The 22,350-nt window shown below is 45.4% G+C and overlaps 2 long non-coding RNA genes and 2 pseudogenes across 2 annotated transcripts; 3 read left to right on the plus strand and 1 right to left on the minus strand.

The window, feature by feature from the left end:
* The first annotated feature begins 5,888 nt into the window (after window positions 1-5,888).
* On the plus strand, window positions 5,889-11,685 carry LOC103293842 (protein FAM118B-like; annotated as a pseudogene).
* A 1,144-nt stretch (window positions 11,686-12,829) lies between these two features.
* On the minus strand, window positions 12,830-17,973 carry LOC114234630 (uncharacterized). Its single transcript, XR_003620833.2, has 2 exons — window positions 17,843-17,973; window positions 12,830-13,002 (listed from the first exon to the last, which is right to left on the minus strand). It is a non-coding gene; the product is annotated as an uncharacterized LOC114234630 (long non-coding RNA).
* A 107-nt stretch (window positions 17,974-18,080) lies between these two features.
* Window positions 18,081-19,920, plus strand: LOC114234631 (uncharacterized). The gene is made up of 2 exons (XR_003620834.2): window positions 18,081-18,163; window positions 19,073-19,920. It is a non-coding gene; the product is annotated as an uncharacterized LOC114234631 (long non-coding RNA).
* A 365-nt stretch (window positions 19,921-20,285) lies between these two features.
* Window positions 20,286-21,878, plus strand: LOC114234626 (protein MEMO1-like; annotated as a pseudogene).
* Window positions 21,879-22,350: the final 472 nt, after the last annotated feature.

A 22,350-nucleotide genomic window follows, 5' to 3' on the forward strand; every position in this document is an offset into this window, starting at 1 on the left:
TTGGAGAAAGCCAGTACCCTGCTTGGTCACATGGTTCAGGGCAGTCTTTCCAGGTAAGGAACGAACGTTACTTTCCTGAGAGATGGCAAGGAAGGAACTTCAAGACATTTTGGGAACCTCAAGAACTTGAGGAATTCATCCAAGTGTGTAGGTATTGCAGGAAAACCTGATGGCACCTAGGTGGCTCCGCTTCTTTGCACTGAGGGGCTAGTTAAAGCTCAATCATGGAACTCCAGCAAAGCAGATTTTAAAAGAGCACATACAATCGTGTTCATGCAAACAACCAGGCCAAATTGAAACTAGACTTCATACAGTAAATAAATTGATCTTAATTTGGCTCTTTAATAACAAAGAGGGTGATTTTAGGGGGAAAAATTGTACTTCAATAGACTAATACACAGTTGTGAATATTAGACTTTCATTCCATTAATTGTCTTCAAAGTTTTATTTTTCACCGATGAATTAAACTGGGCCCTGGATGTATTTAGTTTTCTTAAATATTTGCCAATACTTCTTGCTGTATATATGTCAATAGCTCTTTTGAATAGAAACTAGAACACAGGCTATTCTTAAACAGGCTGATTAAGGGAACAGGCATCGCGCTCTCTATCCCCTGAGATTCGGGCCCAAATCTGTGGTATGCTTCCCTCGTTAACCTCATGGCTTTTACCCTTTTCAGAACCACTGGCCTGCCTGTTCCTAGCACTATTGTTTGGCCCCTATATAGTCAACCGTCTAACTAAATTCATACCCTCTTGCTTAGAATCCATCAAACTACAAGTGGTCATGGAAATGGAACCCTGCAGGGATAACCCAATTTTCTACGGCCCTCTAGATCCTCCTCTCCTGACAGAAACCTGACTGCTAGGCTCCTGACAATGCCCCCACTCAGCAGGAAGCCGTCTGGATTAGGGATTTTGTTTGCTGGGAATTTTTTTTTCTTTAATTACTGCTTCTATTTCATCAGTTGTTATTGGCCTATTCAGATTTTCTGATTCTTCCTGATTCAGGTTTGGAAGATTGTATTTTTCTAGGAATTTGTCCATTTAGTCCATATTGTCCAACTTGTCATATAGTTGTTCATGATATTTACTTACAATCCTTTGTATTTCTGTGGCATCAGTTGTTACTTCACTGCTTTTCTTTCTGATTTTATTTGGGTCCTCTCTCTGTTTCTTGATGAGTCTGGCTACTGGTTCATCAATCTTGGTTATCTTTTCAAAGAACCAGCTCTTGGTTTCATTGATCTTTTGTATTTTTTTTTTTAGAGCCTCTATGTTATTTATTTCTGTTCTGATCTTTATTTCCTTGCTTCTACTTACTTTGGGCTTTTCTTATTATCTTTCTAATTATTTAAGTTGCAGGATTAATAGTTTATTAATAATTTTATTTCTTGAGGTTGCCTGTAGTGCCATAAACTTCCCTCTTAGGACTGCTTTCACTGTGTCCCCTAGATTTTGTGTTGCTGTGTGTCCATTTTTATTTGTTTCCAGGAAGTTTTTTATTTCTTTCTTGATTTCACTGGTAACCCATTCATTGTTTAATTACATACTATTTAGCCTCCATGTGTTTGAAGGTTTTTGGGTGTTTTTCTGTAGTTGATTTCTAATTTCATTCCACTGTGATCTGAGAAGATGCTTTATCTGATTTCAATCTTCTTGAACTTGTAGAGACTTAATTTGTGTCCTAACATGTGGTTTATCTTTGAGAATGACCCATCTGCACTTGAGAGGAATGTATATTATGCAACTTTTGGGTGGAATGTTCTGTAAATGTCAATTAAATCCATCTGGTCTAGTGTTATATAGAGTCACTGTTTCCTTGTTAATTTTTTTGTCTGGAAGATCTATCCAGTGAAGTTAGTGGGGTGTTAAAGTCCCCTACTATGACTGTATTGCTGTCAATCTGTCTTTTAAAGTTCTCCAGGAGTTTTAAAAATATATTTAGGTGTTTCTATATTCATGCATACCAGTATATGTTTATCAGAGTTATATCCTCTTGTTGGATCGTTCCCTTTAGTATTATGTGGTGACCTTTATTATCTTTTATTATGGCCTTCATTTTGAAATATATTTTGCCAGGTATGAGTATTGCTACTCCAGCTTTTTTTGGTTTTCATTTGTATGGAAAAAAATTTTCCATTCCTCTACTCTCATCCTGTGTGATGCTTTTGTTCTGAAGTGGGTCTCTGTAGACAGCATATTATATGGATCATATTTTCTTATCCATTCAGCTATCCTATGTCTTTTGATTGGAGCATTTAATCCATTTACATTTAACATTATTGCTAGGTACTTATTTATTGCCATTTTAATTCTTTAGGCTTATACTAGTATTTCTCTTCCTCACTATTTCTTCTTATTACAGCAGTCCCTTTAACATTTCTTTTTTTTTAAAATATATTTTATTGATTTTTTTTTTACAGAGAGAAAGAGAGAGGGATAGAGAGTTAGAAACATCGATGATAGAGAAACATCGATCAGCTGCCTCTTGCACAACCCCTACTGGTGATGTGCCCACAACCAAGGTACATGCCCTTGACCGGAATCGAACCTGGGACCTTTCAGTCCGCAGGCCGACGCTCTATCCACTGAGCCAAACCGGTTTCAGCTAGTCCCTTTAACATTTCTTACAATACTGGCCTGGTGGTGGTAAACTCCTTTAGCATTTTTTTTTTTTTAATTTTTGTGTGTCTAGGAAGCTCTTTATTTCACCATCTATTTTGAATGATAGCCTTGCTGGATATAGTAGTCTTGGTTTCAGATCCTTGCTTTACATTAACTTGAATACTTCATGCCATTCCCTTCTGGCCTGTAGAATTTCTATTGAAGAAAATCAACTGACAGCCTTATGGGAGCTCTTTGTAGGTAACAAATTCCTTTTCTCTTGCTGCCTTTAAGATTCTCTCTGTCTTTAATTTTTGGCTTTTAAATTATGATCTGTCTGGGTGTGGACCTCTTTGGCTTCTTCTTGCTTCTCTGTGCTTCTAGAACTTGTGTGACTTTTTCCTCCACCAGCTTAGGGAAGATTTTTGCTATTATTTCTTCAAATAAGTTATCTCTTGCTCACTTTCTTCACCTTCTAGAACTCCTATGATGGGAATATTGTTATGTTTCATGTGATCCCACAGCTCTCTTAAGCTGTCCTCCTAGTTTTTAATTGCTTTTTACTCTCTGATTCTGATTGATTTTTTTACACTGTCTTCTAATTCACTGATCAAATCCTCAGATTCCCATAATCCTCTGCGTGTTCCATCCAATGTGTTCTTTATTAGTGCTATATCATTCTTTATTTCAGACTGATCATTTTTCATAGTTTCTATATCTTTTCTTATGCTGTTGAGCATCTTTGTAATCATTATTCTGAACTCGATAGCTGATAAATTTTTTATATTTATTTTTATCTTTATTTCACTTAGCTCATCTTCTAGAGAATTCTCTTGTTCTTTGAATTTGGACTTTTTGTCTCCCCATTTTGGCTGCTTGTTTGGATTTATTTCTATGTATTATGTAGATCTTCTATGACTCCCAGTCCTTTTGTAAGGTCTCTGGTGCAGGACAATGTCAGATGCTGTTTATGACTAGCCCTGAGTACCATGTTTGAAGCTATCAGTAACCCACAGCTTGTGGCTTCCTCTGCTGGGGCTGGGTGCCTTTGGAAAGGACCAAGATGCATACCAAGGTCTGCTTTCCTAGCACCTGGTCCAGAAGCAGATCAGGCAAAGACTCAAAGCATCCAGAGATCCGCCTCTGCTTGCAGGCTGGTTGTTATTCTCAGTCTCTTAATGAGCCTCAGGGTCTGAAGGGTGGAGTGATTGTTTTCCCCCAAGCAAAAGCTGCCTGGAAGTTAAAAGCCTGCTGGAGAAAGATGTCCTCTGCAGCATGGGAGAATAACTCAGCACAGGAAACCAGGCAGCTGCCTTCTAAATTCTAGCCCCAGGGCCCCCAACTCCTCACACAGTTCTAGTCCACTCTGCCCTCCCTCTGCCAGAGTCCAAGGTGAGTGGCTGCACACAAAATTTTGTGCATTGGCCCTTTTAAGAGGGTGCCTATATTTCTAGCCATCTCTCCCTGGCAGACAGCAACGCGGCTGTTTTTCACAACCAGATGTTATGTGGGCACCTTTCTCCTTTCTGGTGCTCTGGGCTGAGGAGCACAGCTTGGGGTTTAGACCCTAGAGTTGTCAGTGGGAACCCCCATAATTGATATATCCCTCTGGAACTTCAGTTGCCTTCTGTGGGAGCCCAGCCAGACCTCTCATGCTTCCATACTTCCTACCAGGCTTTATGCAGTCTCCACTTTACATCCTTGCATATAAGGACTCTCTCTAGCTAGTCTTCAGTTGATTATTCAGGATTTATTTTCTATATTTTAGTAGTAATTCCAGTTTGGTCCTAGGAGAGGGTCAGTGTAGCTTCCACTTAATCTGCTGCCATTTTGGACCCCTTAAAAAAAAAGGTGGGATGGTGTTGAGAATGTTCTCTCTGGTGATGTGGCTGAGCTCAGATTATAGGAGAAAACATTGAAGGGAGGAGACAGGTAAGGAAGCTGGATCAAATCAGGATGACCAAGTTCTCCCCACTGAGCTACTTCTCTGAAATAGAATTACCCATTACCTGACATCAGCAATCTTTTTGCCAAATATCTTCATTTTTGAATGCAAATTTCAAGATGCTTTTAGCTAGGAATACTTATCTAATTCTCTGTTACCCAGTGTGCATGGCCTGCTCATTTTCTCCTTTCTCCTCTTTGTTGACTGTGCAGCTACTGGCTGACTCATCACCTGTTAGCACAGCCTTAGTGGGGAGCACACCTAATGGAAAAAGTCTCAGTGTTGTAGGAACAAGAGAGGTAATTACTAATTACTGAAATGTCTCAAGGACATTTGAAGGAGGCAGGCATCTGCCCACTTTCTGGAGGCTCCAGGTAATTAGCAAACAGGTTTGAGACACCTTGCGGTGGCCTGAGGAGAGAGATGGCTGAGAATGAGGCTTTCAACCACCTTAGAAGATTCACTTATGGTTTTTTGCATGGTGAGCTTCTCACTCTGAAGGATGGCTTTGGGGTCGGACGGAGGGGCATCCCTCAACAGTGCCATCCTGAGAAGGGTGTCGCAGAAAGAGCTCCATGCGTTCCTGAATGGCAGGGGACTAAAAGAAAGCGAATGGAAGTAAACTGAACCCTTCACTTGGTCAGACTCTGAATAGTTATGGTGTAAACTGTGTATGGTGTGTGGTGCAGGGGGAGAAGTCAGCAGCCCAAAGGGGCCCTTGGAGAGCTCTTGCCTCAGGAGGAAGCTCAGGTCGGGGAACCCAGGCACAGAACTTTAAACCCTGGTAACTGGCAGCCACATTTTAGAGATGCCCTTATTTAGCTCACTTTGCTGGAGAAGCTCAATAGAGCGTCCACATATCCCGAGGCTGTGGTCTGAGGAAAGCCCACAATGACAGGCTCTTTAGATGCTGCAGACTTTGGATCAGATCTCAAACCAAAAGCCTCTGGCTATTTCCCTGGAGATACCCACAGGGTAACAAACAAATGGAGGCCCAGGGTGGTCCAGTTCAGGCTGGGCCACCACTCTGACCCCACTTGGGCATCTCAATGTTCTCACCCCCATGTGTGTGTGGAGGAAAAGAGGTTCCCGTGGGGAGGGCCTGTCCTGAGCAGGAGCAGGCTGAGGAGGGTTCCGAAGCTGGTGGGCTGGTCATGCTTGCGTTCCAGGTGGAGTCTGGCAGAATGGATCTGTAGTGTGGGGCGGATCCCTCTGCCTGAGGTTTATCCTGATCCCTGGAGGTGAATTTCATCCCCCTGGTGGAGGTCTGGGCAGACACAGGTCCAGGCCTGATCTGAGAGCAGAAGATTGAAAAGAAGCAGTGATAATGAACTGAAATGGCTCTGATGCCTCCGGTCCGGCTGCCAGTCATTGTGACTGCAGAGCTCTACCCAGATATCAGGAGGAGATGGTCTACGGGGACAGCCACCTGCACCAGTGAGGGGCAGGCACAACAGGTCACCAACAGGCAGTGCAGGTTCTGCAACCACCTTCGAAGCCTCACTTCGGGCTTTTGCATGGTGAGCCTCTCACTCTGGGGTCGGGACCAAGGGGTGTCACTCAACATCCTGAGAAGGGTGTCACAGAGGAGCCCCGGTGGTTCCCGAATGTCAGGGGGTAAAGGACAGCAAAGACGTGAAAGAAGTAAACTGAGCCCCTCACTTGGTCAGACTCTATGTAGGGACAGTTATGGTGTAACTGTGTGTGGTGTGTGGTGCAGAGGAGCAGTCAGCAGCCCAGAGGAGCCTTTGGAGCTCTTGTCCCAGGAGAAAGCTCAGGCTGGGGCACCCAGGCAGGTAACTCACTTCCTCATGAAAGAGCTCAACGGAACTCGGAACCCTGGTAACCAGGCAGCCACAGTCTATATAAGCTCCTGCCCAGCTCACTTAGCTAGAGATGCTCCAGGGAGCAGCATGTTTACTTGTTGCATCCCCAGGTCTCAAGGCCTTGGCCTCAGGAAAGTTTCAGACTTTGAGTCAGATCTCACCCCAGGCATGTCTGTCCTTTTTCCTGGAGGGACTTCAAGGTAACAGGAAGACCTGGGGTGGTCCAGTCCAGGCCAGGCCATCACTGTGCTCTCACCTGGACATCTCTAGGCTCCTCCCCGTGTGTGTGAGAAGCAGGAGGGCTTCACATAGGGAGGGCCTGCCCTGAAAAGAGTGTAGGTTGAGGAGGTGTCGGAAGCCAGGTGGGCTGGTCACGTTCACACCACAGGTCAAGGCTGGCTGGGTGGACGTGAAGTACAGAGCGCTATCCTCTGCCTGAGGTTTCTCTTGAGCCCTAGAGGGGAATCTCATGTCCCCCAGGTTCTGATGCCTCCAGATGGGCTTATGGCCATTCTCATCACAGAGCTCCGCTCAGGCGGTCTTTCAGGAGGTGGTCAGACCACTCCATCTCCCCTGGTGAAATGCAGGTGCGCCATGCAACCAACAAGGGTCAGTGAAAGCTTGGGCTGACTGGCTACGGAGGGGTCTCCAGAAACAGGGCCCAGACAGGGCTGGGCTGGCCCAGAGACTGCCCTGGACGCTTCCCAGATCCCACCCATGTGCACTTCTTCCTATGCAGCCCTGACCTGGAGCACTGTGCCCACTCCCTTGGGTTTGATTTGAGAACCTGGAGCCCCCGAGGCAAAGGCCAGCCATGAGAAGGCAGTGGGGTGCATGAGAGCATATAGGCAGGGGGCAGGGCTGGACACGTAGAAAGGAAACTCGGAGTCTGTCATTGGGCCAGGAACAAGGTCTGGCTTCAGATCACCCATCTGGAGGAAGATGTCCTGTGGTGAGTCCTGGGCTGCGGCTTCTCTGGCGGGCTCTGGCTGTGTTCTGTCTCTGGGGGTGCGGGGGGTTGGGGGGGTGTAGTGGTACATGGAAAGGCAGGCACATGGGTGATCTTTCCTCCTCTTCCAGCTCCAGGATTAGCCCAGCTTCAGTGCCTGCACATCCTCAGGAGCCAGATACAGGTGCAGAAGCCAGTGCAGAAGTAAAGGCAGCTCCCAAACTGGAGGAACATCCACTCCAGCAGCCTCTCCAGAGCTGCGGCCAGCACCAGCATCCATTTCCTCAGCAGGCCTGCGGCAGGAGACGGCACGTGAGCAACATTCCACAGCACCCCCCCGGGGGAGTCATCACCTGCACCTGTGCCCAAGAGCTGGAAAGTCACCCATCCCGCCGCAGGTAGAACCGTCGCCAGCGCCTGCAATAGATCTGGCACATGACCCACCAGCCCTGAAAAAGAGCTGGTTTCAGGAAGCTCCTCAGTGCCAGCTCTGGAGCCTCTTAAACTGCTCCCCGACCCAGAACTCCCTTTACCCTCCCCTTTGGAGCGTTTGTTTCGGTGTTATTTAATATTTTTGTTTTAACTATTGTATATTTCAGCTTATTTCAAGTTGTAAATTACATGTCATAAAATGTTTTTGTTTTAAACTGTGCAAATCATGAGTATTATGTACATTCACGAGGCTGTGCAAACATTGCCACCATCTATTTGCAGAATATTTATCTCCCCAAATGGAAACCCTTTACCAAAAGACTCACTCCCCATCCCTCCCTTTCTCAGCCCCTGGCAACCTCTGATCCGCTTTCTGTCTGTGTTCCTTTGCCTATTCTGGAGGTTTCCTATAAAGGGAACCCTACACAGCTGCCTTTCTGTGGCTGCTCACATATTTCAAGAAGGGACAGATTAGTTTGTTTTCTGTTTTTATTTGCACTAGGATTTTTGTTATTTGAAAGGGAAATTCCAAATGAATTAAAGATTCAATTTTTTTAAAAAAGTCCTTTTAGTTAGAATGTGCGTAATCTCAGGGTAGAGTAGAGGCCCCGGAGCCAGGAACCAGTCGGGAAATATCTGGTTCTTCCTGTGCCCAAAACAAAAGCAAGAAAAATGCAGAAAGCTGGAAAGAAAAACCATACACTGAGAAGCGTTCCTTACAACCCAAGGCCAGAGAAAGGGTTAACACCCCTGTCATGCAGGAAGCTCTCCAAAGGCAGTGTGTTGGAAATGGACAGAGAGCAAACACATGCATTTCCAGGGAGAGGCAGTGCACACTCCAGTACATGTGCGGGACACCTGACCTCCCAGTGGCAGCACACACCCTGTAAACACTGCGGGGAGGGCACTGGCACTCTCAGACCGGCAGGCTTCTCCTCAGGAGGCAAGCAGCCCTGGGACAAAGGTAGGGAACAGAAGCCCCAGCAGAGCCCCTAGAGAGAAGTGGGAAAGGCCAGCTCTGAAAGAACAGCGTGCAGGACCCTTCAGACTCCCACGGATGCTCACCTTCTCCTGGCAATGCTCATTCCAGGAGGTGACCCCACAGAAATACTTGCACAATTTTTAAAAGATGTATTTTCAAGACCACCCATCAGAGCACTGGTGAAATAGCCGGGTATGGGAAACACTCATGTCCATGTAGAGAGGTCGGGGTTTTACCCGCCCTGCTTCACACGGAGGAGTGGAGCGCAGCAGCTGTTAAAGGAGGTGCAGGGGTCTCTATGGGCCGCAGATGAAGACCTCAGTGATGCTCTTAGGTGAGACATGTGGACCAACCGTCTGCATCCAGAAGCCCACCTGTTAGACAACATGTGATTTCAACAGGCGGACATGCAAATGTGTAAATGCATGTGACAGAGACAGAAAGAGACAGAATGAGAAGCAGAGAGCCTGAGAGAGGCCCACCAAACCTCTCATGATGGTCACCTCTGAAGGCGACACTTGCAAATCAATTCTCCTTTAGATGGTGGTTAAATTTTTTATAAAGTGCATTGCTTTTATAATTCTAAAAACATTAAAATCATGCTAATGTTATCCATTTATTACTCATTATGGAGTTAAGGCAATTACTCAGTTCTAAATTTTTATCCTCCCCCGAGGATATTTTTTTCCCCATTGATTTTTAAAGAGTGTGAAAGAGAAGGTGGGGGGGGGGGGGGTGGGGGGGAGACACAGAGAGAGAGAGAAACATCATCGATTGGTTGCCTCTGTACCTGCCTAGACCGGGCCAGGGAGCCAACCCACAACCCAATACGCGGGCTGATTCTCTAACCAGCCAGGGCCAGTTTTAATTTTTAAAGGTGATTATCACAAGGAAAATAAGGATTTATTATAGTAAAATAGTGACTTCTAAAAAATAAAGTTATTGTGGGGTTGTTTGGAGCTGACACAGAATGAACAGAAAAAAAAGAACTTCCACTAGAGCAGCAGTCGCCAACCGGTGGTCCGTGGACCACTGGTGGTCCGTGAGGTCCGAAAGATTGGTGACCGCTGCACCAGAGGGATGGGTGGAAAACCAGGAATACACAGCACCCAGAGGAGATCAGAATGGACTTGTCAGATGCTTCCAACAGAAACTGGATGGCTTCTACAAGGAGCCAATCCTCTGAGATAGACAAGAGTTTTTGGATCCTTCTATGATGGTGCCCTCCCCCTTCCCCCAACCCCCGAAAAAAGCCCAGGACGCTGCTTCTAAAAAGTGAGAAGCCGTGGGAAGTTGTGTTGGTGATCAGAACACGCATCAGTGCTTTGGTTGCACCTCAGGTTCCAGCCCTGAAATCCTGGAAGGGGTTAATGTAGGGACAAGAAAAAGGCCTTTTCTTATCTTTGCTGTGACCTTCCATAATTTATGAAAAAAACACCTGGTAATTACACCCCAAGATTTTTGGCTCCTCTGGTTCAGACAGCTCTTCTGTTCAAACTTTGGGACAAGATAAGCTACTCCCAAGGTTGCATTCTGGCATCTTCCTCCTCCTTGCTGTTTTCACAATCAGGGATAATTCACATCAAGGACTCTAGTTAGTAGAAAGTTCCCTTCTCTCTTCCCTTCAAACAAACCTCTTTTGAACGCTTCATAACTTTTATTCTAAGTTTGTTTTACAGGCTTGGGAAAAATACTGATAAGACATCTCCTTAGGATATCTGCCAGACTATCTCCTGAAAAGCAAACAAACTAACTTTTCAAGACACACCCCTCCCACCCCCATATCTGCTCAACTTCAACACAATCACACCCTCCCTTCCTTGTCATCTAACATCAGCAACCAATTGTTCTTTAAAAGTGAAAGCCATTCTTTCTTCCCCTGTCCTGTATTGATGAGCAATACTTGGCCCTTTCCTCCCTCAGAAAGTAAAATAAATTTCCTCCCCACATCTATCTCTTCTTTCAGTTATGAATTATTTCACAGCCTGAGTCACTGGTCAAACCCTAACAGTTAATTCAGGCCTTCGTGATGCTGTCACTGACTTTGATCTTCTAGAAGATAATGAGAGCAAAAAATTTCAGGAATGTCTCCATGAAAACAAGAATCTTGTTCATGTTGCCCATGACCTTATTCAGAAACTCTCTCCTCGTGCTAGTAATGTTTGATCCACATATTTCAAGTATTGTTTATATGAAGTATTCGATGACTTGGAGTCAAAGACGGAAGACTCTGAAAAACAGGCATTTCAGTCAGTTCTCTGCCTGATGGAAAATGGGGCCCTGGAATCGACTACAGGTTTCGACAATCTCCTGGCACTGTACACAGCATAGCGAGGGAAACAACCTAATCCCTTGACCTTACTGATGAACAATAGGTTCTAGAGTGGGCTCAACAGAAGCGGAAGTTGGGCGTGGTACACATCCATGGGGTCTACACCAACCCTAATGCACTGTCCTTCATCCAGCTGGGGACCGGAATGTGCTCAGGAACACTGAAGTTACAAGAGAGGCTCAGAAACTCTATGAAAACAAGTCATTTCTTTCCCTGGATTGTGGCCAGACTGTGGATGACACCATTTTCCAAGCCCTTTCCTGGAGGCCGCCAAGCATAATTCTTAGAATGTTTCATACTTATTTGGAGAGGAGATGTAGATGAGTTCAAGAAGCTTTGAGAAAACATGCTGGACAAAGGGATCAAGGTCATCTGCTATGGAAATAAATATGCGATCTTCCAGAACATTTCAAGCGACTGACCTGTGAGCTCTCCACAAGGGGTAAGTTAGGGGTGGTGAAAAAGTTAGCTAAATGGTTCATCTGCAGTACACAGTGAAAGGAGAGACCACAGTACAGAACGCTACAGAAGTTACCACATAAGACCAAGCAATAAGGCCCTACCATGGACACTGTTTAACAGTAAACTTACAAGAACCCATCACAGCTCCTAGGAAAAACCAAAAGCCAGAAGTTGAAAGTTGGGGGTAGCCAACCTACATGGGATATGTGTGTGTGTGTGTGTGTGTGTGTGTGCGCGCGCGCGTGTGCGCGCGCGCGCGCGCATTCCAATTTAATCCTTCATGCTGGTTGGTTCTTGGTCTAATGAGGTCTGTTCCAGTTCAAGAATTCCCAAGTGACAACGCAGCTCCCCACCCCACCCCTAGGCTGGACATGCCTGTGTCCACGCACAGATCAGTGTGATATCCACTGAGTAGGTTGCTGCTCTGCAATGAGGGACTTTGGATGTAGACACTGTGGAACCACAATGGCCCTCGTTACAGTTCTGTACTCCATTCTTGGTTTTCCACTTAAGCTTAATGGCTTTTTAAAAACAAGACTTGAAGCTCTAGTTTTCTAGACCTTTTACAGTGTGCAGTATTTTACATACCTGAGCTGTATTAAAAGCTTGTTCATTTAATAAAAAAGAATAAACAACAGTCCTTCTCCTCAGGAGGCACACCCTAAACGGTTGTGTCCAGTGTTCCAGTCCTTCCCCTTAGTGAGCCTCTGTTCCCGTGCACACACACGTGTGCATGTGCAGGTGCTCGAGCATGTTCAAATATGTGCCTGTGCAGCTTGATTTGACCCTTCTAGTGTTTTCTTTCCTGCAATTGCACATGCAGTCAAGCATCAGGGATACTTGTCTATAATCTGGAATCACTCACTGGATGAATTAAAACAACACCTCAGTTGTGTTTCATCTATATAGCCACCTAATTCTGGGTACTGAAATGGGCATGAGAGTGTGGTGAGAGAAAACATGGTCATAAGTAGTACTGTGGCCAGCACGTCTCCAGGGAAGTGCTAGGAATCCAGAGTTAAGAGCAGGTGATCTGGTGTCAGCCAACATGGCCTCACTGGTGTCTGTAGGAAGGAGTTAGCACCTCTTCCTAATAACTTTCTTCCTATGCCAATGGTTTGACAGAATATATTTTGGAGAGTGTTGGTCATGAAATCTGTCCTGCTGATCACAGGATTCCAGGTAGGACCAATGGGGGAGATTTCCCAGGACCAGTCAGAGTATACCATCAATGAGTTTGAAAAATGTATGCTCTGCCAAGCAACAGAGTAAACGCTACCTATTTGGATTGAAAGTACTGTACAAATTCAAATTTTATTTTGATTCATGGTGAAATAACTGTTGTATTTTCAATTTCCCACAAGTAAGAGAAAACTGTACAAAGATCCTTTTGTATCATTTCCTTCCTGCTCCTCTCCTTTGTCGTCTATCTTCCACTCAGAAGAATGGCCCAGCAGAGGCTCACATCCTAATATATAAAAAGGGATTGAGTGAATGGTCAACAGAATAATATTATAATATATTCATTCACTAACCACCCCCACACCCCAGTGCCTTGTTCACACCTATCAAAGCTCCCTGAGTAATTCATGATCAGCAACCACGAAGGTACTGACAGTTGTTCTGTGTTCCCCTAGCTCCATCTGAGAACCTGTAGGCACCTTCTGAAATCTAAACATCTGCTATTTTAAGGCCCCTTTATCTTATAAAGAAACTAGAGGCCCAGTGTACAAAATTCGTGCACTGGGAGGGGGTCCCCTCAGCCCAGCCTGCACCCTCTCCAATCCGGGACCTCTCAGGGGATGTCTGACTGCCAGTTTAGGCCCGATCCCACCTAAACCAGCAGTCGGACATCCCTCTCACAATCCGGGACCACTGGCTCCTAACTGCTCCCCTGCCGACCTGATCACCCCTAACTGCCCCCCCCCGCCAGCCTGGTTGCCCCTAACCCCCTCCCCCCCGCTGGCCTGGTCGCCCCTTACTGACCCCCTGCTGGCCTGGTTGCTCCCCAACTGCCCCCCTCTGCTGGCCTGGTTGCCCCTAACTGCTCCCCCGCTGGCCTGGTCACCCCTAACCCCCCTGCTGGCCTGGTCGCCCCTTACTGACCCCCTGCTGGCCTGGTTGCCCTCAACTGCTCCCCCCCCCACTGGCCTGGTCGCCCCCAACTACTCCCCCTGCCAGTCTGATCGCCCCACACAGCCTGCTGTTCAGTCATTTGATCGTTCTTCACTAACCCCCCTGCTGGCCTGGTCACCTCATGCAGCCTACTGTTCAGTCTTTTGGTGGTTCCTCACTATCTCCCCTGCTGGCCTTGTCGCCCCACGCAGCCTGGTGTTTGGTCGTCCATCCAGTTGTTTCAGTAGTGGTGGCCCCTGGCTTTTTATATATTAGGATGTTGCTTTCTTCTTAAATCAAATTCAGATGTGAGAATCTGACAATGTACAGTACACATGACATACAAAGGGCCCTTAATGTGGTGGATCAGTGTAGACTGTGGGTCTTTTACCAGTTGATACCCTGATAGAAGACAACTTTTTGAAATGATCGTTGTCTGGTGTCCAGAGGAAGGGATTAGCCCCTCTTTCTGACAACTCTCTTCCTATGCCTATGGTTTGACAGAATCTATTTTGGAGAGTGTTGGTTATGATGAAATCTGTCTTGCTGGTAACAGGATTCTAGGTAGGATCTATTATAACCTGAAAGTGGTCTTTTTCTCAAGACCAATTTCCCTCAATTGAGAATTTGTAATTCACAGTACTTGAAAGGTACATGCTCCATGAAATGCTCCTTCAATTTTACAGGTGTCCACTACACTTTCTTTTAGGATCTTTGACCACTCACTCAACCACTGTTCTGTATCTGTTGTGCATGTGTGTTTTTAACTCAGTAAGAGTATAAGAAAAGACCCATGTAAAATTGCACAACTTGATCTAACCCTCATAGTATTGTATATAAATTGCCGATTCCTCAAGCATTAGGACTATTGATATGTATACTTGAATCATTTGCTGTCTGAAAAAAAAGTTGACTTTTATCTATATAGCCATCCTAATTCTGGGTTCCAAAAATGTGCATGTAGATGTGGTTAGAGACAATGGTCCCACATGTAGGTCTGTGGTGAGTGAGTCTCTAAGGAAGAGACTCTAGAGGAAAGAAAAAAAATCTTCTGGTGTCAACTGCACAGTCTCACTGGTGTCCAGAGGCAGGAGTGAGCCCCTCTCACTAGTAACTTTAGTTGTGATATATCTGTTTCTACAGAGTAGATTTTGAAGAGTGTTAGTGATGATGAAATCTGTTCTTCTGGGTACCAACACTCCAGGTAAAACCAATGGGGTAGGGTTCCTCTGAGCAGTCAGAATTACCAGCAGTGTGTTTAAAAAGTTTTGTCCTGCCAAGCAACACAGTGCACCAAACCCATGTTTAAATTGAAGGTAGTGTAGCTGCTGTGGCTCAGTGATTGAGCATCAACCTATGAACCAGAAGGTCATGGTTCAATTCCCAGTTAAGTCACATGCTTGGGTTTTGGGCTCGATCCCCAGTGAGGGTCTTGAAGGAGGCAGCCTATCAATGATTCTCTCTCATCATTGATGTTTCTATCTCTCTCTCTCTCTCCTTTCCTCTCGGAAATCAATAAAAATTGAAGATAGTGTGAAAATTAATTTTTACACAATGAATAATTTTAAGTTTTTAAATTCCTCGTATGTAAGAAAACTATACAAGGACTCTATTTTCTTTCCTTTTCCCCCTTTTGTCATCTGTCTTCCAACCAAAAGGATGGCCCAGAAGCTCAGTCCATATTCGTTAACCATTTTCATACCCTCTAGCCCCTTGTCCAAACCAAGAAGAGCTCCTTGAGTATTTCATCATTAGCAATCACCAAGGTAGTGATGGTTATTTTGTGTCCCTCTAGCTTTGAGACCCTGTTAAATGCAACTTCTAAAGTAAAAACATTTGTGTTCAAGTAAGCACCCCTTTATTGATGTTATATAGAAATGTTGCTTTAATGCTTTCTTTCTGTTTCTTTCTTTTTTTTTTTTGTTAATCCTCACCTGAGAATATATTTTCCATTGCTTTTCAGAGAGAGTGCAAGGGAGAAAAAGGACGGGGAGGGAGAGAGAGAAACATGGATGTGAGAGAGACACATCAGACTGGTTGCCTCACACACACACACACAGACGGAAGCAGGGCTGGGGAGGGCAGGAAGGAGAGGGGAGGAGTGAACCACAACCCAACTATGTTTTAGGTTAATGTTGACTCTGTGTCTTTTCCTCGTTGAATATATGATAGAAAAGAACATTTTGAAATGACAGCTTCCATTATAAACTGGATGGTGGAGACTTTCCCTCACAGTTTCCCACCTTGGATTAAGTATTTTGTAATTGGCTTGCCAATGAACTTGATAGGTACATGCTACAGAGAAAGCCCCTGCCTTTCAACAGGCTCATCTCTACTTGCTTTTGGGTCTTTGACCTTTGATTCCAAACCTGTTTTAGATCTGTGCTTTTTTTAATTTACCAAGAGTTAAAACAGACCTGTGTGTGAAATTGCATAGCTTGACTTGATCCTCAGTGCTTTTTTAAAATATAAATGTAGAGGCCTCAAGCATCAGAAATGTTGATATAAATTCTGGAATCACTCACTGGCAGAAAAAAAAAGTTTGCTGTGCTGTGAATGCAGACGAAAGAGCAGGGTGGCCTGGTGTCAGGCAGCACAGCCTCACTGGTCTCTGGATAAAGGGGTGAGCCCTTCTCCCTCATAACTTTCTTCCTGAGGTCTGTGTTTGCAAAGAGTAGAGCTTGGAGAGACTGATAAGATCTGGATATCAACATTCTGGGTAGGACCATTTGGGAGGCTTCCCAGGAGCAGTCAGAATACAACAGCAGGAAGTTGATTAAACTTACGCCCTCACACTCAACACAGTGCATCCAACCTATATTTGGATGGAAGGTACTATGAAATTTCAAATATTAATTTGATTCATGATGAATAATTGTAGGTTATTCAATAGCCAATATGTAAGAGAACACTGAAAGACTCTTTGTATTCTTTTTTTGCTTCTCTCCTTTGCCATCTGTCTTCTACCCAGTAGGATGGCCTAGCAAGGTTCAGGCCATACTTGTGAACTAACCACCACCATACCCTCTAGCCTGTTGTCCTCACCTATCAAAGCTCCCTGAATCATTCCTGATCAGCAACCACGAAGGTGCTGAAGATTGTTCTGTGTTCCCCTAACTCAGTGGTCGGCAAACTCATTACTCAACAGAGCCAAATATCAACAGTACAACGATTGAAATTTCTTTTGAGAGCCGAAAACCAACTTCTGCGCATGGGCCACGAAGTTTCAATCACACTGTACGTGCATGCCCGCACATGGTATTTTGTGGAAGAGCCACACTCAAGGGGCCAAAGAGCCGCATGTGGCTCGCGAGCCGCAGTTTGCCGACCACTGCCCTAACTCCATCTGAGAACCTGTTAAAGGGACCTTCTGAAGTCTAAACATCTTCTGCTTAATGTTCCCTTTATTTATGATATATATTTCTTTCTTTTTAAAAAACTTTTCAATTCAGACATGATAATCTGACAAGGTATGGTATACATGATATACAATATACAAAGCAACATCATGTGCTGGCTTGGTATTTACTGTGGGTCTTTACCAGTTGATAGCTAATAGAAGAAATCATCTTGAAGTGAGAGCATCCATTGTAAATGAGATGATAAGTTCTTTTTCTCAAGGTCAATTTCTCTGCTTGGATTTAGTATTTTATAATTGGCAGCCCAGTGTACTTCACAGGCACATGCTCAGGGAAGAGAGAAACATCAATCAGTTGCCCCCATACATGCCCTGATTGGGGATTGAACCCACCACCTTTTGGTGTATGGACAACTCTCCAATCAACCAAACCAAACCGGCCATAACTTCCTTCTTGATATCTCTTTTTACGGAGATTTTGGAGAGCGTTAGTGATGATGAAATCCGTCCTGCTGGGTAACAGGATTCCAGGTAGGACCAATGGTGTTTTCCAAGAGCAGCCAGAATATACTGGCAGTGGTTTTGAAAAAACTACATCCTGCCAAATACAGTGTGTACCCTAAAAATTACTCAAATGGAGGTACTGTGGAAATTACATCTCTCAGTTGATTGAAATAATTGTAGCTACTTAATGCCATGTGTGTAAGAGAAAGCTGTGAAGAGGCAAAGCCATACTCTTTTCATTTACATGTGGAAGGTCATTCTACTTAGTCCATCAGTATTGATACAAGCACAGATTGACATTCATTTAGAAGTCAAGTATGAGTGCACCCACTGCCAGGCTGGTCAGGTCTCAGTCAAGGTTGCACAGACATTAGCTGAAGTCCACAGTCAGCCACATGTCAGGGCCTATAGACTTAACACATTAACCCAGCAAAGCTCCTGCCCAGCTGGCTGCTTCCCAGCTTGTTGCATTAACTGCTCTTCCAGGGCTGGCCAGTTGAAATAACTGCTGATTCTTGGCAGAGCTGTCATATGACAGTTGGTTTGGAATGTTCTAGATTCTGAGATAGTCTGAGAGTCACGCAGACTGTTGACCACTGGTATGGTCACCTGATCATGAGAAGGGCTCAAGGCAAAAGATCCAACCCTGAATGTGTGTGTGTGTAAAAGGAGTGGGGGTGTCCATGAGTGCTTGTTTTTCCCAAGGGACCTCAGAGAGGCTTTGGTTGGAAAAAAAAATGAGCAGGAGGTTAGTCAGGTTTTAGAATCCTTTCCTGACTCAGGCCCTTGCCTGCATTTCTTTTCCAAATATTAGGCTGGTGGCCTGGATTGCTCTAAGGAAGTCTAAACAAGTGACAAAGACACAGATTGTTGGCTGTTCTGTGGAGAAAGATAAACTATATGAGAATATGTTAGCATAGGTAGCTAAATATTAATAAAGGAAGGGAGCAAAGGGAATTGGACATTGTTGAGCCCAATGGGTTGTGGAGCTGAATGGGACATCGAGCCTGCTGCATTAAGAAGCTACAGCTTCACATACCCTCTCGGGGATCACAGCATTTGCCCACCAAGGGGATCAACATTCCTCAGCCCCCCACTTTAGGAAGGAAGGACCACTTTTCTATTTCCCAGGTCCGTTTGCCCAGACTATGGGGGGAAGGGACAAACAATAAGGGGAGGCTCCTCTGCTGGGCACATGTGCAGTAGGAGCCAAGATGGCACCTGGGGGAGGAGCTTTCACTGTGAGGCATGCATAGGAGGAACTCAGGTGGTGACCATAGGAAGTGGAGTCTAGCCTGGGGAAAGGATCGAATTGGGTAAGGGCCACAAAACCTGGGAAGTCTTAGGAAATGGATTAGATAGGAGGAGGAACCATCAGAAGCTCGTGAAAGATTGGGAAGTGATTAGTTTGAAAGGGTACCAGGTCCTTCCCAAGCCTGAGATAATATAACCCAAGCTTAACAAAACTGTGTGTGTGTGTGTGTGTGTGTGTGTGTGTGTGTGTGTGTGTGTGTGTGTAACATGTGCTTACCCCATTCATTCACGTGTTCTCTCTCCATAGCAACCATGAGGGCCTCGCAGCCACCTGGGGCCTGTGGCAGACCATGTGGGCTTGGGCATCGCACCAGCCAGAGTGCAGCTGGGAACACAGACTAAGCTAGCCAGATGGGGACAGGCGTGGACTAAGGTTTGGCATGGCACAGAACTTTTGGACACTGGTCTTTGTACTGGGCCTGATGAAGACAAAGCTGGACTTTTTTTCATGGCGGGACAGACAGAGATGAGACTTTGGGAACCTGGGGGCAGCCTGCTATTTCCACCCAAATAAACCTTACCATCAGACCTCATCCCCCCATGTGTGTCCCAAAAAATGCTTTTCTCATGACACCACAAGGACCCCACTTCCACTGGCAACAAATATATGCGAGCAGGGTTTTATATCAATGAACCAAAGATGCCCCATATTATTGGCCCTGTGTTTTTTACAGCACAGCAGGCTGGACCGTTTGTTCAAAAACTACTTGACCCAATTCCAGTTCTTACCCATGCTATTGATTAAATTATAGTTGAAGTGAACTCATTTTAGCCATTTCAAGTGTTTGGGTAGTGTGGGACCTGTAGTGCCGTCTTCTGGCCACAGATCACATGGACCCGGGGTATGAACCAACAACTCACTGCAGCCCTCCGGGTTCTCTGACCCAGAGCCCCTCACCGTGGTGCTCAGCAAAATCACTACACACCACAGGTCCCTGGCTGAGTCTCTCCTCCCCCTGGAGCCACCTGCCCTTTTCACTTTCTAGATGGGGCGCCATCCTGTTGTCTCTGGAAGGCCGCATGCTGGGGTGAGCTCCCCTGCATGCTAATCTGTCAAAGTGCTCCCCAAATAAAGCCTGTTGTGTGTTGCTGCCAGCTTTGGTCATATGTTTTCCCTTGATCAGCATGAAACCCCTGAACTCAATACACAGCAGAGCTGGAGCCAAGAATCAGGTGCTGCTGTACGCTGTGGGGCAGTGAGGAGGGAGGCTGCTGCCTGGTCCTCAGCCCCCCAGACCGAGTCCTGAGTGGTTCTGGGAGGAGAACACGTTGCCCCACTTCTTTATACATGTGCAGCCCAGCGGGTATGCCATCAGGCCTTTCCCCTAGAGCTGCAGAAGGAAGCCCGTGGGACAGGTGGGGGGCCATCTTCATGGATATGCAAATTATGCGTTTGTACATCCGTTTTTATCTTTGAACTTTAGCTTTGCATTGAAATATTATGGGACTATGGGACGTGCATGAGCATAGGAGATACCCAGATAGCAGTCTGTGCGCTGCGGGCTCAGGCATGGACTCAGCAGGCCAAGGGCATCACACAGTGGTGGCTTGGCCTGGCGGCCAGGTGTGTATGTGCACCCCTGAGTGTTTCAGGGACCACAGGTCACCGTAATGCTAGCAGTAGAAGACAAACTAAGTTACACAAAGTAATATAGTATTATGTCAACTACAAGTTGACATAATGAAAAATGATTTAAAATTTTAAAAAGAAATAATGAATTTAATATAAAAATCATTGTAGTAAGCAAACCAGAACATTTATTTTAATTCAGAAGAACCAATTATTAATGAGGAAAACAATATTAATATTCCTTCATAATTGCAGATAACAGTGACTTAATGAATAAACAGGCATTTTGAATTATACACAAATCCAGATTCCAACTTGGTTTCTTGTACAAATCTCCACATTCATGTGACATCTTTTTCTGAAATTAATTAAAATACTAATTTTGTCATTGAAAAAAAAAAAAAGGTGATGCAAGCTGCTATGAGTTGGGGGTGGGTACGGGGAGTCCCTGAAGGAGTAGGGGGAGGGACGGGCTTAGAGTTACTCAGGTGGGGTTACCAGCGGTGGCTCTGGGAGCCCAACTGGGGGCGGGGTTAGGAGACCGTGGGGCCAGCCAGTCAGAACCAGACCCTGCAGAGGAGCAGTGACTTCGGGGGTGGAGCCAGAGCTTTCTGGGTTTCTGTGAAGTCTCCATGGGCCCCATTTTCTGAAGGTTTCTGGAGTTTGTGGTGATTATTGCTTCAGCCACCACTGCCCCTCATTTCCCTCCTGGGCTGGGCTGATCTGATCCCTGCTGTGCCTCCTCTGGGGCTGGGCCCAGCCGTGTTTCCTCCCCTAGTGGACCTTCTCCCGCCACTCCCACCTCCTCCTCATTCATCCTCCCGCAGCGCAGGGACACAGGCACCAAGAGGTGCACCGAGTGGTTTGCTGGGAGCCAGTCAGGCCAGGAACTGGCACAGCCTCAGAACCGCAGCTGAACGCACAGCTGAAGGTTGTCTCTCACAGGCACAGTCTACACAGAGACTTGCTAGAGTCATCATTGCCCCCCATGCAGGATACACCTCCTGCGAATCTGTGCTGCTCAGGCTTACAAACAAGTGGACCCATCTATCCCTGGAGAAGTCTCGTCCTCAGGCCCTCACAGCATGTGCCCCTCTCTCATGTGCCATTTCCAGGATGGATATATACAGGACACCTTTGTAGGACCTTCGTATTCACAAAAAGATTTACAGAAACATGTGGAAGACAGGAATGTTCAAACGCATGTCTCTGCAAACAGATGAAGATGAACACAGTGCTGAAATGCACTTGCGTTATCAGCTAAAGACATGGGAGGGAATGACTCCCAGCGGGAGATTTATGGACCCATTGAACACCTAGATGAACTGGGTATGAGAGTTACAGAACAATGAGACCCTGTATCTCTTAGCAATTGCTTGAAGAAATATCATAGTCATGTGTGAGGAAGACATCCCAGGGGGTGCTATTAAATGCTATCACAGAGCTCCAGAAGAATGGGACAAATATGAGCTTTTCTCTTTGAGTTACGCCCTGTCAAGCAGTGTAGAGACTAGCAAGACAGTTCAGTGAGTTCTGCTGCTGAAACACTCAGTCCACTGAACCTCTGAGTCCTCAGGGATGCCACCTGCACACTCTCACACTCCGTTCCCAGCCCCAGCCTAGCTCTGACCAACACACTGCTGGGATTCTGAAACCTCAGGCTAATAGAACTTTCTTCTCTTTTTTTTCTAGTAGGTGTAGTCCTCCTTAATTTTAACTCATTGAAAATGCTTTATAGTTTAGGTCAGTGGAAGGAAAACTGACACCAAATATTTTTTCCTAATTTTATTTTTCAATTAGAGTTTACATTCAATATTATTTTGTATTTGTTTCAGGTGTACAGCATAATGGCCAGACAATTATATATTTTGAAAAGTGCTCCTCCTTGATAAAAACAAAAACAAAATAAAACAAAGAAAACCTAGTGGGTATTATGCTAAGTGAAAAACTCAGAT

The sequence above is a fragment of the Eptesicus fuscus genome, chromosome 13, assembly GCF_027574615.1.
Source record: "Eptesicus fuscus isolate TK198812 chromosome 13, DD_ASM_mEF_20220401, whole genome shotgun sequence".
In the NCBI taxonomy this organism is placed as follows: Eukaryota; Metazoa; Chordata; class Mammalia; order Chiroptera; family Vespertilionidae; genus Eptesicus; species Eptesicus fuscus.